The 13,671-nt window shown below is 34.6% G+C and overlaps 1 long non-coding RNA gene across 2 annotated transcripts in view; it reads right to left on the bottom strand.

Moving 5' to 3' along the window:
• The window catches only part of LOC138713548 (uncharacterized), a 58,849-nt gene extending 45,910 nt beyond the window's left edge, over window positions 1-12,939 (bottom strand). Inside the window, exons 1-4 of one of the 2 annotated variants that reach the window (XR_011335904.1) lie at window positions 12,610-12,939; window positions 11,917-12,007; window positions 10,639-10,736; window positions 9,946-10,064 (exon numbers count right to left, since the gene is read on the bottom strand). This is a non-coding gene — a long non-coding RNA (uncharacterized lncRNA). The remainder of the gene's footprint in view (window positions 1-9,945; window positions 10,065-10,638; window positions 10,737-11,916; window positions 12,008-12,609) is intronic. The other variant, XR_011335905.1, reaches the window with a different exon arrangement.
• Between the last annotated feature and the right edge of the window lie 732 nt (window positions 12,940-13,671).

The following is a 13,671-nucleotide window of genomic DNA, read 5'->3' as shown; positions in this document are numbered from 1 at the left end:
ACAATGGCAGTTAAATGAAAATCTTAAAGTAAATAATAATGACAAAAGTAAATAGATTGAAATGTTAGCCGGTTATCTTTTGTACTTAAATATTTTCGGTGCATTGCATTCTGTACTACGAGGCATGTTAAAAGTCCCAACTTTGAAGGCACATGACGTCACGAGCAGTGGGGGGATGTTTCTGGTGGCCAATATCTTCTATTCTGTTTTCCTTGATCCAGATAATCAGGGACATCTGTTGCCCAATGAGGTGGTGCACCATCCTGTTGGAACATGTTATCCACGTTGTTTTCCTGTTGCAATTGTGGTTCGAAAAAGTTTTTCAACATTTCCAGGTATTGTCCTGATTAAACTGTTTCCTCTGTGAAGATAAAAGGGCCCATACAGATTATAGCAATTTACTGCGCATCAAACATTAACTTTAGGACTAGTCCGTTCCAGTTCATATGAGACTTGTAACTCGAAGCCCTCCGAACACCATACTCTTGTTGAAACTGCCGCTGAACAGATGTTACACCTTCAAATTTAGCAAACCACAAGATACATTTCACTCGTTGTTGTTCAGTAAATGGCATTTTGTTTATTCGATCCTTGCTACTTCTTTTGTTTCTTATGTGGTAAAAATGAGGATACAAAACTCCCGTGCTTCAGTATCTCATTGGAACTGAAATTACTTCTATAGCACCCCCATTATAACTTTTATAGCAATTTTATTTTATGTCTTCCCAAACAGATCAGACTTTATTATTATTCTTTAGGTTAATAAATATTAAGAGTCTGTTCAATACATAAACCTATAGTTAATACACTCCTAATAGTTCATTAAAATTTTCATAACTGTGTTTCTGTAGGAATTAAAAACATGTTTTTAGATTTATTATGTTATAATGGTACGATATTATGTCCCAAATATTAATAATATACGCATAAGTAAAAAATTAGGCCCATAGAATTATTTCAGACATGTGCTTGGTCCTCAGGTTGAAAAAGATTGAGAAACGTTGACCTAGATAACAGACAATCTAGGTCACCATCACTCAGTAACTGGAGCAAAAAGACTTTCTACATAATGTTAATTAGAACCAGTATACTATATGGATATCCAGCTTGGTCATCTTACAGTGCATCTTTCGTAAGTAAATTGTGTGGCATACAGAGATCAGTTCTATGTGCAATTACTGGAGCAGATTATAGAACAACAAATAACTTTTACATTCTGTAGTAAATATCGAATCCATAGAAGAATTCTCTCACAAAATTCAACAACAGCTTACAGAATCAATCAAGAATCATCCAAATCCTTTACTTTATAAAATTACAAATTAGGCACAAGCAGTTAAGAATCAGAAACCAGCCACATCCTTTCATTTCATACTTTCATACTTTCAAGAGCAAACGTCAAATTGAAGAGAAAGACATATTTATAACAACACCAATTAAGAAAATAAAGTAGGAGTCAAAAGCAAAATATTGCTTGATCTCCGCAGAAATAAAGCTTCAGTGACACACAATCTTGGAAGAACAGAGACACAGAACATAGATCTACTTTTGCTTCCTAGATGATGTTTTCAGTTCCACTTTTCTCCACTAGGTATCACCTCACTCTAAACACTCCCAAGGTCGCTAGATGTTGCTGTCAAACAGCTGTTAGTCAGGCCCTCTCATCTCATTCCACCAATCTATAAGCACTTATCCGCCATCTTTGTGCTATCGGTTGCTGTTGTCAAGCAGAACGTTCTCCGAAAGTTTACTTACTTACAAATGACTTTTAAGGAACCCGTGGGTTCATTGCCGCTGTCACATAAGCCCATCATCAGTCCCTATCCTGTGCAAGATTAATCCAGTCTCTATCTTCATATCCTACCTTCCTCAAATCCATTTTAATATTATTCTCCCATCTATGTCTCGGCCTCCCCTAAGATCTTTCTCCTTCTGGTCTCCCAACTAACACTCTAAATGCATTTCTGGATTCGCCCATACGTGCTACATGCCCTGCCCATCTCAAATGTCTGGATTTAATGTTCTTAATTATGTCAGGTGAAGAAAATAATGCGTGCAGTTCTGTGTTGTGTAACTTTCTCCATTCTCCTGTAACTTCATCCCTCCTAGCCCCAAATATTTTCCTGAGAACCTTATTCTCAAACACCTTTGATCTCTGTTCCTCCCTCAAAGTGAGGGTCCAAGTTTCACAATCATACAGAACAACTGGTAATATAACTGTTTTATAAATTCTAACTTTCAGTTTTTTTGACAGCCGACTAGATTACACGAGCTTCTCAACTGAATAATAACAGGCATTTGCCATATTTATTCTGTGTTTAATTTCCTCTCGAGTGTCATTTATATTTGTTACTGTTGCTCCAAGATATTTGCATTTTTTTAACCTCTTCAAAGGATAAATCTCCAATTTTTATGTTTCCATTTCGTACAATATTCTGGTCATGAGACATAATTATATACTGTACTTTGTTTTTTCGGGACTTACTTCCAAACCTATTGCTTTACTAGCTTCAAATAAAATTCCCGTGTTTTCCCTAATTGTTTGTGAATTTTCTCCTAACATATTCACGTCATCCCCATAGACAAAAATCTCCGAAAATTTATGTTTTATTATTAAATAAATGCCTGTATGAAGGGAGATATGTGCATATACATATATGAAATTTATAAAAGCTATCGAATTTTAGCGTATTTCAAATGTTACGACTCGTATAATGTTACTACTACAGCTCAAGGATCTAGGCATTTTTAACTTAAAATAAACAGATAAAAAGCACACAAAAATGTCAAAATTGGCATTTAAACACGAAACTAATAAAAGGATAGTTTTAATATCCAAACTCGGAGAAGATAATAGCATATAGGCCTACTTGTTTACAATGTAAAGGTCATATAATATGAAAGAAAGAACCAGGTAGGCCTTGTAAAATTTTTGAACCAGTGCGGTAGCTCAGTCTCTAGTATACCTTGGAACTCTTATTCGAAAGGTCCTGTGTTGAAATTCCAGGCCAACCACCTGCCTGGGTTTTCCATGGTTTACCCCCATCACTTAATCAAACTCCGGGTAGAGACAGGTGCTTCAATATACCAATTTCTTCTACATTAAGAAGTACACTACTTGAAAAGAACAGGAGATTTAATAAATATTTCAAACATATCCAGAGTAATATTAATAGATAGTAATTAAAAATATGAATCTTCAATCCCATGAAATATAAGAAATGGGAGAAAGAAACGTATTTAAGCCATTGAAAACAACCTAAAAATTGTAGCACATCACTCTAAACCCACCCAAACATCATCTTTTCTTATATACCTAACCAATGATTTTCTCTGGCATTTTCACACGAAGTCATCATGTAACCACTATGTTGTATTACACGGAAAGCACTCCTTTCTTCGGTCGAGGGTAAATCTATTTCTGTACTTAATCTACGAAAAACTGTACATGCAAAGCATACTAAAAGTCTGAACAAACAAAACCTAGCCTGTCACAGATCTTCGACCTTACCAAAACTCGCTTATTAATTTTTTTGAGATATATGTATATTTGTAAAGTTATGCCCTCTTTGAGTTTCATTTCATAAAGATGTAATGCAACACAAATCAGACGTCAGTCCTGTGTCTGGTGTGTAGCGATATGAAAGATTCAATGAAAACATGAAATCTGAAAACTTGACGAGATAAAATTTAAAATATAGGCTAATATAATATTCCTGTCCTTACACTTCAAATCAAGTTTACAAAATAGCTTGAATAGCCAAGATCTTTTATTGGAAATGTTAGCTTACATTGTTATAAATATCACACAGTATATCCTCCTCATCTTCAATGTCAATTGCTATACACTTAAAATTTTCTTATCATACTTTGTTTCTATCTAGAATTAAGTTAATAAAAATGAAAAATAGGTAAAGAAAAATATCTTTTTTGTTCCAACATGACTTGAAAACAGCTAAATGGAATTCCAGTATACGCAATATTTAAATTAAGGATAAAGGGGATTGATTAGTAGAATACAAGCTATATTAACAAAGGAAAGAATGGTAGGAGTTCAAAGGAAGTTCAAAACATAAATTTTCTATATTTCTGTTAATATTGATCTTCTTCTTCTTCAGCATCACGGTTTAGGCCACAAGACCTGTTCCGATTTTAGAGGGTTATATAATTTATCCATTGTGTTTTAGGTCTTCCAGCACTTATTCGTCCTTTCTTATAGAAGGTAATTAAAATATTAAATTATGGTTTATTTAACAATGCTCACAACTGCAGAGGTTATATCAATGTTGCCAGTGTGCTGGAATTTTGTACCGCAGGAGTTCTTTGACATGCCAGTGAATGTACTGACATGAGCCTCTCGCATTTAAACATACTTAAATGTCATCAAACTGGGCCAGGATCGAATCCACAACTACAAGCATAGAAGGCCAGCACTAGATAGACTATGCTACCCAGCCGACTAGAAAGTAACTATGTAACAATATCATTTATGCCACATACGGTTTCGTTTTATATGGCTAATAATAACAGATATAATTTGCTATTTTTAACTCCCTTCGTGGAAATGAATTCATATACTAGGTACCTTGAACGCATAAGAATGGATCTGCAATATAAACAGTGATGTGTAGTCCGTAATTTGTTCATGGTAATCAATCATGGAAATGAAGACAATATCATACTATGAGTGATTACCTCAACTAAATTTGTAATATTTTTAAGCATGAATTCAATGATTAAACACACTGTAAAATTTAAAAAAAGCCCTTGTAAGTTTTTCAATATAAAATACGTGATTACCTCTGAAATGGTCATTTATAGGCACAATGAAATTCATACAGATAATTTTTAAATGACTCATATAGAGTTTGGATTAAGTTGCTCTTTTGACACAAAATATATAAAAATAGGAATAAAGGAGGCCAAAAGGATGAAGTCCAATATATAGTGGTTAACTTCAGTAATTGAGTTGTTTTAAGGAAGATATTAATATCATTGGTTAGCAACGTTATTAAGCAATATAAAGTAAATTAGGTTATTTAAATTAACAGACCTCATTTAACTCAAAGAATGTGCTAGCTGATGAATTATTAAATTTTCAGGAAACTTATGAAAAATAACTTCAAAATATAGTAATGCAAACAATACCTTTTATTGAAGATATATGCTATTTACAAATAAAGTAACAATGCAAGCAGAAAACTATATTTTAAAACAAATATTTGAAATAAAACAAAAAATATTTCGTGCCTTTTGCTCTTAAGGCTCTGGATGAGTGAAAAAAAAAAAATGGAAATTTTGTTTTTAACTCTAAAAGATAAAATAATGCTTCAGTTTTTTAAATCTGTGCTTATTTTGGCCCTGTGACAATTTAAAATCTCTCAGGACGAATTTAAACGAACCAGCATGTGATTCAAAGATATTTATAAACCTTCGACAAAAAAATGTGTACGGTGATGATGTTGATATGAAGAAATTTGAGTGTCTCAGCCATGTTGCGAAGAGATTTGGAACTGGTTTGGGAAACACCATAAAGGAATGGAAAGTGAAAGGTGTGACAATAGGGGGAAAAAAGGTTGGAAACTTGACAGATGAAACAATAACATAACTAATTCCTATAGAAGTGCTATAAAGAAAATTTTTTCAAATGTAGAACATATGAAGACTGCAGTGTATGCCACTTTGGATCATTTTATGTCCACAGATCAGCATTCACGACACTACACTTTGTTTCTGACAGAAGTAAATATTGCTGGCAGAGGAGGAGAGAAGTGTAATTGCTGTTCATTCAATGGCAGAGGTCTCATTCCATGCTTGAAGTTGGGCGGGGGTTGAACGCTTCAGCCTGTCCAACTTCAAGACAAGCATGGAATGAGATCTCTGCCATTGGTTGAATAGCAATTAAACTTCTCTCCTCCTCTGCCGGCAATGTTTTCTTCTCCTGTCAAACATTATGGAACAAAGTGTAGGTGCCCTGGTGGAGAAATGCCATGGTGTTTTTTCAATCAAGCCATTGCTCAGGCAAGCTACCTCCAAAGCGTAACAGCTCCACAATGAAGACTGTACTTTCTGAATCTGTGGTAGTCAAAATATTATCAGCATATCAAAGGCTTGCTTCTAATGAACTGTTAGAAAGTTGTATCACTGGAAAAACCCAGAATGTGAATGAATGTTTGCATAGCCTTGTAGACATATAGTCTTCCAGAGATATTTGGATCATTGAAAAAGATTGACGTAGCAGCTACTTCAGCAGTTAAGTGTATTTAATATGGGGTCTGAAGAACTGTAAAAGTGAAGGGAAGTGTGACTGGGCTGGACGCCAGGCAAGAGACAAGTGTCGAATTCAATGCAGTGAGTTCTCCAACAAAGCAGCACATAGATCAGCATGTAATAGACTCAGACTGACCAAAATAGCTGCAGAAAAACTAATGAAGAAGGAAGAAGGGCCAACATATAGAGCTGGGCAGTTTTAAGGCAGAGAATTTTCTCTATATGCATCTTGTACTTTGACACTCGTTTTCTCCATTTTACAATTTTCAACATTTTGTAACATTCAAAATGCTCTAATGAATGAAGTTTTTCTCCAATCTCAGTGAAATTTTGCACAGATGTCCACAAAAGTGTGACGTAAACTGACACATGTGGTTTCTTCTGCTATTGAAAGTATTGAAATCACTATGTATTGAGGATGTAATAAGTTTTAAAAAATTGAAAAATTAGCAATTAAAACCATAAATAATTTTTTTCTCAAAAGTAATTAGAAAAATATGAAAAGCATGTGTCGTATTTTACATACATATACCAGGAATAACTTAAATATAAATTTAAAGAAAAATTATGTAAACTTTGACAATTGTGACAATTATAATTCAGTATTTAAAAAAATACAAAAATTAATTATAAGTCAACTAGACATAATTGGATTATCAAAGTGAAAATTTTGTATAGCATGTCCTCATTGTAAGAAATATGTGGTAAAAGGTTCAAATTGGTGTAAAAATGTAAAGTTAGAAATTTCACAGATCTATAGCCTTAAAGTTATTATACACAAACCTTAAATAATTTTCGGTAATAAATATCATGTTAAGCTTGTATTTTTATATATTCCAATCCTAATAGGCCTATTATATATGCCATCCTGACATTAGCTTTCCTTCATCCTCTTACACCAAACTTCTTAATGTAATTTTCTACATCTACATAATGGTTACACAGACACAAAATGCACTATCCCATATTTTCACATATTCAAACTCTAATAATTGGTAAGCCTATTATATAACAGTTATACAGACATACAAAATGCACTACCCCATATTTCACATAGGTATTCAAACTGTGATAAGCCTATCATATAATTATCACACAGAAATACAAAATACATTACCTCATATTTTCACATATTCAAACTCTGTTAACTGATAAGCCTATTATCAGTAAATAACAGTTACAGAGACATACAAAATGCACTTTTTTAGGAAGCAGTCCTGCTTTTGCTTTCCTTTCTCAATTCTTGAATGTATATGCATTCAAAGCCTTATGAATTGATTCTACAAGTTTTTGTAACACATTTCACAAATAACTGCATTCATAGATTCAAGTTCAGCAAACACTTTTGCCATAATGTGTGATTCAAGTTTAGGATGATATTCACACTGTTTGAGATGTTTTTTACACACTGTATCAACTTTACAAAATACCTTGAATATATCCTTGGTTGGAAATGTTAGGTTACCCTTGTTCGAAATATCACACAAAATATCCTTTTCCTCATGTTCAATATCAGTTGCTTTTAATAGAGGAACACGGTCAGAACAGATGCCTCCCTTTTTCTTTATTGTTTTGCTTATAGCACATCCTACTAATTTTACTATAGGATCTCTGGTCGTAGATGCATTTTCACTTTCTGAATCAGTAAGTAGCCAGGATTGACCTTCAAAGCATTTCTCATTGTCCAAATTCACATTTGATTTTGAATTATTTGGCAAGTTACAGGACTCATTTATATTTACAGGATTTTTACCGTCAGAAAAGACTGAAATGTAATGGTCACAATTGTTATCTAAGTCATAATTATTATCCTTGCAATGTGTACCAACAAACTGAGAAAATGTCACTAGTTTTAGAGCCCTAAAAGCCTGAATGGCTAAGGGATGTATGTTACCATGCCTCTGAATGATAAAAAATAGGTTTTTCACAGTATCTTGATTAAAACGTGAAGTTAATACATACTTATATCCATTGTCAAGCAATATTTTTACAAGATTAATAGCATTTCTAGTAGTTAGTTAATATAATGCCAGTCTGCACTGGTTTCCATCTCCACCCCCAAATTTCATATTCTCAACTACATGCATGAATTCTTTTAAAACAGCAAATTTTGCTTCAAAATTTCTTTTTGTAACAGCATCTTTTGATATTCTACTGTTCAAAATGTTGAACCATGCCCTACGAAGTTTTAAAAAATAAGCTGTAGCCAAAGCTGCATCAGACAACTTATCTAATTTGATCGTAGTTTCTATACCTACAGCTGTAGTATTACTGATTACCTGTACTGCCATTGAAACTTTCATCTTTTCAAACTGACTAGGGTTCAAGTGATTTGTATTTAAATTTGGAACCAGTTTCAATGATTTCTTTAATAGCTGTGACATAATTCGCAGAAACAATAGATAGAGTAATATTATTTTTATACACACATCTGCTGGCAAGGTTATATTATAATTTAAAAAGGCTGTTCACAGATTTTTAAGCAAATGTGGTACATCACCGAAAAAATCCAATCTATCAGTTTTTCTTACAGGATGACTACAGTATAGTAGTGTACGCTTACAATGTTATACGCAAAAATACCACCAAAAATTCTATGGATGCAATTGCTCAAATCTTTGGTGAACGAATCATTAGTCGAGGGTTATGGCCTGCTCGTTCACCCGATTTAATTCCTGTGATTTTTACTTATGGGGCACATTAAAAGACAAGGTGTATGTGAACAACCCTCGCACTCTCGATGCACTGAAGGAGAATATTTGTGGTGAAATTAATGCCATTACGAGAGAGAAACTACAGCGAGTGTCCAACAATTTCTTCTCAAGGTGTGAGGCTTGTATTCACTCCAGGGGACAACACTTCGAAAACTAAGGTAAGTGCTTATAGCGTCACTCATGAAATTTCCCGGAGAGTGATGGTTATCTCCCACATCCGCTTCCGTGCTAATGCAGGGGAATCCGCTGAGCGAAGACCCTGTATATCTGAATACCTCCTAACACGCACATTAAAATGTTTATACAGAGCCTGGTTCTTTGGTCCCATATCACTTGCGACACCTCTTATTTTGTAACCAACTTTCTCTACCTCAGTTATACAGCTATACAAATTCATACAAACTTGATCCTTCATATTTCTTGCCAGTAAAGTGCCAACCAATTACCTGCTTCCAGTTTGTGCTTAGACCTCTAATCATTACAACAAGCAAATGACTGGCCAATTCATTACAATTACCTGACAATGTTTGATGACCTAGAAATGATTTACTCTGAGAACTGTAACATATTCCTGATCTATAATCTCCATTTAATCAAATGCTAAAATGCAATCATTCTCCTTGTCACAACAGGTTCTATTTTTCATTTGAAGATATGGCATAAGATCAATGAAAACCCCAGACCTGAAATTTAACTTCTGCATTTTTCTGCATAATGTACTATAAAAAGACAATGGCAGTTTTTGCTTTAATAAATATTTATAACCCTTCCAACCTGCTTTTTTAATGCTTTCAGCACTCCAATTAGATGGTTTTTTCCCCCAAAAAAAATTATTTACCTGCTGCGGTCATGAAAGTTATGTTATTTAAAATATTTTTACACTTTCTTATTTTATAATTTGCTGCACTCGGCTTCTTCTGTAAACGCCACACTTGGCGCTGAAGAATCTGAATTCTTGTACCTATAATATTCTGAGCTGTTTGGTATTTGTTGTATATTTTCTTCCATTGTAGGTTGAAATAACTGATCATCATTCCTTTCTGGAGACAACTCATCACTGGTCTTTAGTATCTTACTCATCTGAAATTTAGAGTAAGTTAGTTATCGTAAACAAGATTTTTTATACACAAACATCTATTAAGATTATTATTACTGCCTTAATATTTACATATGTGTGTGTATTCTTTTTTCTTGGAAATATCATTATATCGTAACTGATGAAATGGGCTGAGAAAGACATAAAAAAACTTTAATCTCAATCAGAAACCAAGCCAGCAATCTCCGAATAATTAAACACTACAAATGCCAACAGCTGAGTTGCAACTAAGGCAAATTATAAAGTTTTCATAAAAACCGCTTAAAATTTAACAAATCAATTCACTACATTATCAACATTATGGTTATTTAGGGTCAGATTCTCTCTTCCACTAGGCTGCTTTCGCTTTGACTCCAATTTCTGAGGACAATTGGGAACATCAAATATGATAGGAACTGCATTAAGTTTCAATTTCTTCCAACCATCTTGTCTATTTTGTTCAAATTGAGAATCTCTCTACGCCTATTGGTATTTTCCCAGAAAAGCTACACCAAAAGAGGTAAAATTTTCTTTTGCTTCATTGGTTTCTGTGAGATACATAGGCCTATAGTGGCTTACCTCGCAAAGTCGTGAATAATCAGTTGGTTTCCAGCTATCTCTTCGGCAATTTTGAGGCCACTTTCTTCTTCTTTCCATATCTTTTGGAAATCTGAAACCTTTATTGGAATGTCTTGAGCAATTTGGGGCTGCACATCCAGGCATTTTGAAAACTTATTTTATGAAATATATAAATCTTAACACAAATTCCTTCCACAACCCAATGTAAACAAACCAAATAGATGGCACAAATATGGCAGCGTGTGACGACCTGACTTATCGATGGACCTTGAATACTCCCACTTCCTAGTGGAGGGGGAAGTGAGCGGAGTTTCTCTGTTCTGTTCTTTCAGATTTTCCCGAAAATTATGGCTTTCCGCTCAATTGTAGTAGGCCTATTTTGTAGATATTCCCCAAGTCAACGAATTCGTTGAAAAAACGCGCTGTCAGATAAAGTAAATCATCTCGAGCATAATCACGTCATGGGAGAAACAGACGACAACAAAGACGATGAAAGGGAGCTAAACATAATGTACTTTTCAAGAAACGCAATTACCTGTGAGTGATCTTCAGGAATTTGTGACTTCTAAAATATTCCGGAACTCGCGAAACTGACGCAAGATGTAGTCACAGAGCAATCCCTTGTCAAAAGTCGCAACAGTGTATTTTAGCGTTGTTAAGGAAAAAAAAATCCATATTTTCATTAAAAATTACTCTTTCATTATGCTTCTATGACCAGGGCGAAAGTTACTTATGAATCAGTCACTAGAGAAAATTGTTAACATACCTTGAAAATGCCTAGGATTTATAGTATGGAGTAATGGAAATTGTTATCACTGCGAGAGCTCTACATCCACTGGCCCGCTCCTTTTTTTTTTTTTTTTTAAACTTGGGGAAATTAATTGTAGTAAATTTATTATGGCTGGCAGAGTAACTATCTCATGTCCCCATGTTATATTGCTACCTATGCACTTCATTAGAACCAGGTACCCAGCTTCGAAGCCGTTAGCCCTGTGAACTTACAGTACATTTATTTTCCCCTCTCCCAACCACATACCTTACTTTTATATCAAATTCGTCGTGCGTGAATGAAAAACGTCGCCATATTTCCCGAATCTCACATAATTTGTCGGAGGAATTAACGGGGTTTTCAGTGTCGCCAACACCTCTCACATAATACAACATACCTAATATAACCTAACCTCTCACATAATACTACACACATAACCAAACCTATAATATAATACACACCTCATATAAACTAACCTCGTATAATACTACACACCTGTAGCAACATACCTCACGTTTAGTGTTTGCAAATGTTGCCCTCCTTCCTGTACGTCGTGTCGAGCATCTAGTGGAAGTGGAACATGATGGCAGGAACTCGTCTCTATTATTCATAATTAGGCCTACATAGAGTTCGTTAAGTGCATTTTTTGTGAAATAATATGTTAATACAGTGATAATTCCATATATGTATATATAATGCAGTAAAATTCGTGTAGCTGTGATAATTGTTGTTTATAGCCCCACGTTGTCAGTGATAAAAGTGTGCAACTTTAGTTCAGTGGCCGTTGGATGCTCTACCTTGAATATCGCGTGTATTACATAGTACAGGTAGGTAATTTGCTAGGATACGTCATTGCATATAGACCACTTTTACACTAAACCTAACCTTAGTGTATACAACGTATACTAAAACACTAACCTAACCTAACGTAACCTGTCACAGATTAAGAAAAATGTTAGGTTATGTTAGTTTAGGGTTTTAGTATATCTTGCAAAAACAAATTTTACGTTTAGTGTACACAACGTATATTAAAACTATATATTCTTAGTACAGTATTGGCACTGTACTTAGTATCTTTTTTACAAAGGAAACCTAATGAAAACGAGGGGTGGGGATGGAATACCGGAACGATTGAGTTCGTTTTAATCTGGTTTTACTGTACATTACAAAGGATTTTTGGATTTTTAATATTAGCTACTTACTTATATTGTAAATATGCACATCACTTGGTCTTTATACTTGTAGGTTCACTGATTGTTAAGAGAAACTTTGTTGTTTACTTTAGAAACGTCCTGTCACAGTCTAATACATATACAATTATACATACAGTACAGTCACGCAACTCATACGTATAAAATATGCCAACATTTGACAGCCGGCGCGACCGAGCCCCTACAGCCCAGGGGCCCGTTTCACAATGCTTACAAATTACAAATTAACAATTTACAAATAACAAGTAAAAGATTACAAATGCGTGTAAATTGTAGAGATGGAAGAAGAAATCACTAACAGCGATTTTTCACCGGTGATTAAAAAATCACTTTCACTCCAGTGAGTGAACTCTTCGTTAAGCAGTGAAACAGTGATCAAGCGGTGATTTACTAATTGCACCAAAAACAACTGTGATTTCAACATACAATTTCTTACATTGCAGTCCTCTGCCACCTGTTGAGCAATTTTTGAACTGCTTGACATTACTTGGATTTTTGTTCTTTGTAAGCTTGTATGATTTGTGATGAAAGAAAATATACTGTACTACTGCAATTTCAGTGCCGAGTTGAACAACTTAGTGATGTGGCATAACTTTCTTTAGTAGATTTTTAAGAACTACGTTACTTTCAACATAAAAATGGTTGGCGAGTTGGTATAGCGCTGGACTTCTATGCCCAAGGTTGCGGGTTCCATCCCGGGCCAGGTCGATGGCATTTAAGTGTGCTTAAATGCGACGGGCTCATGTCAGTAGATTTACTGGCATGTAAAAGAACTCCTGCGGGACAAAATTCCGGCACATCCGGCGACGCTGATATAACCTCTGCAGTTGCGAGCGTCGTTAAATAGAAACATAACATAACATAAAAATAGTTCTATAGTTAGCTATGTATTCTACTGCACTGTTATAGCCCTTCTGCCCCCTACTTGTTTCAAATATAACACTCTAGAGGTCCATGACGCAATTCTAGAGAAATGACCATTTCTCTATTAATTCGTCCTGGACCTCTCTCATGTTTTCTTGGTAATTAGCGGGGCTTTAAAAATGTTATGGT

This window comes from Periplaneta americana, chromosome 14, assembly GCF_040183065.1.
Source record: "Periplaneta americana isolate PAMFEO1 chromosome 14, P.americana_PAMFEO1_priV1, whole genome shotgun sequence".
NCBI lineage: Eukaryota > Metazoa > Arthropoda > Insecta > Blattodea > Blattidae > Periplaneta > Periplaneta americana.
The sequence above is the reverse complement of the archived record's forward strand: the minus strand, read 5'-3'. Positions and strand labels throughout refer to the sequence as shown.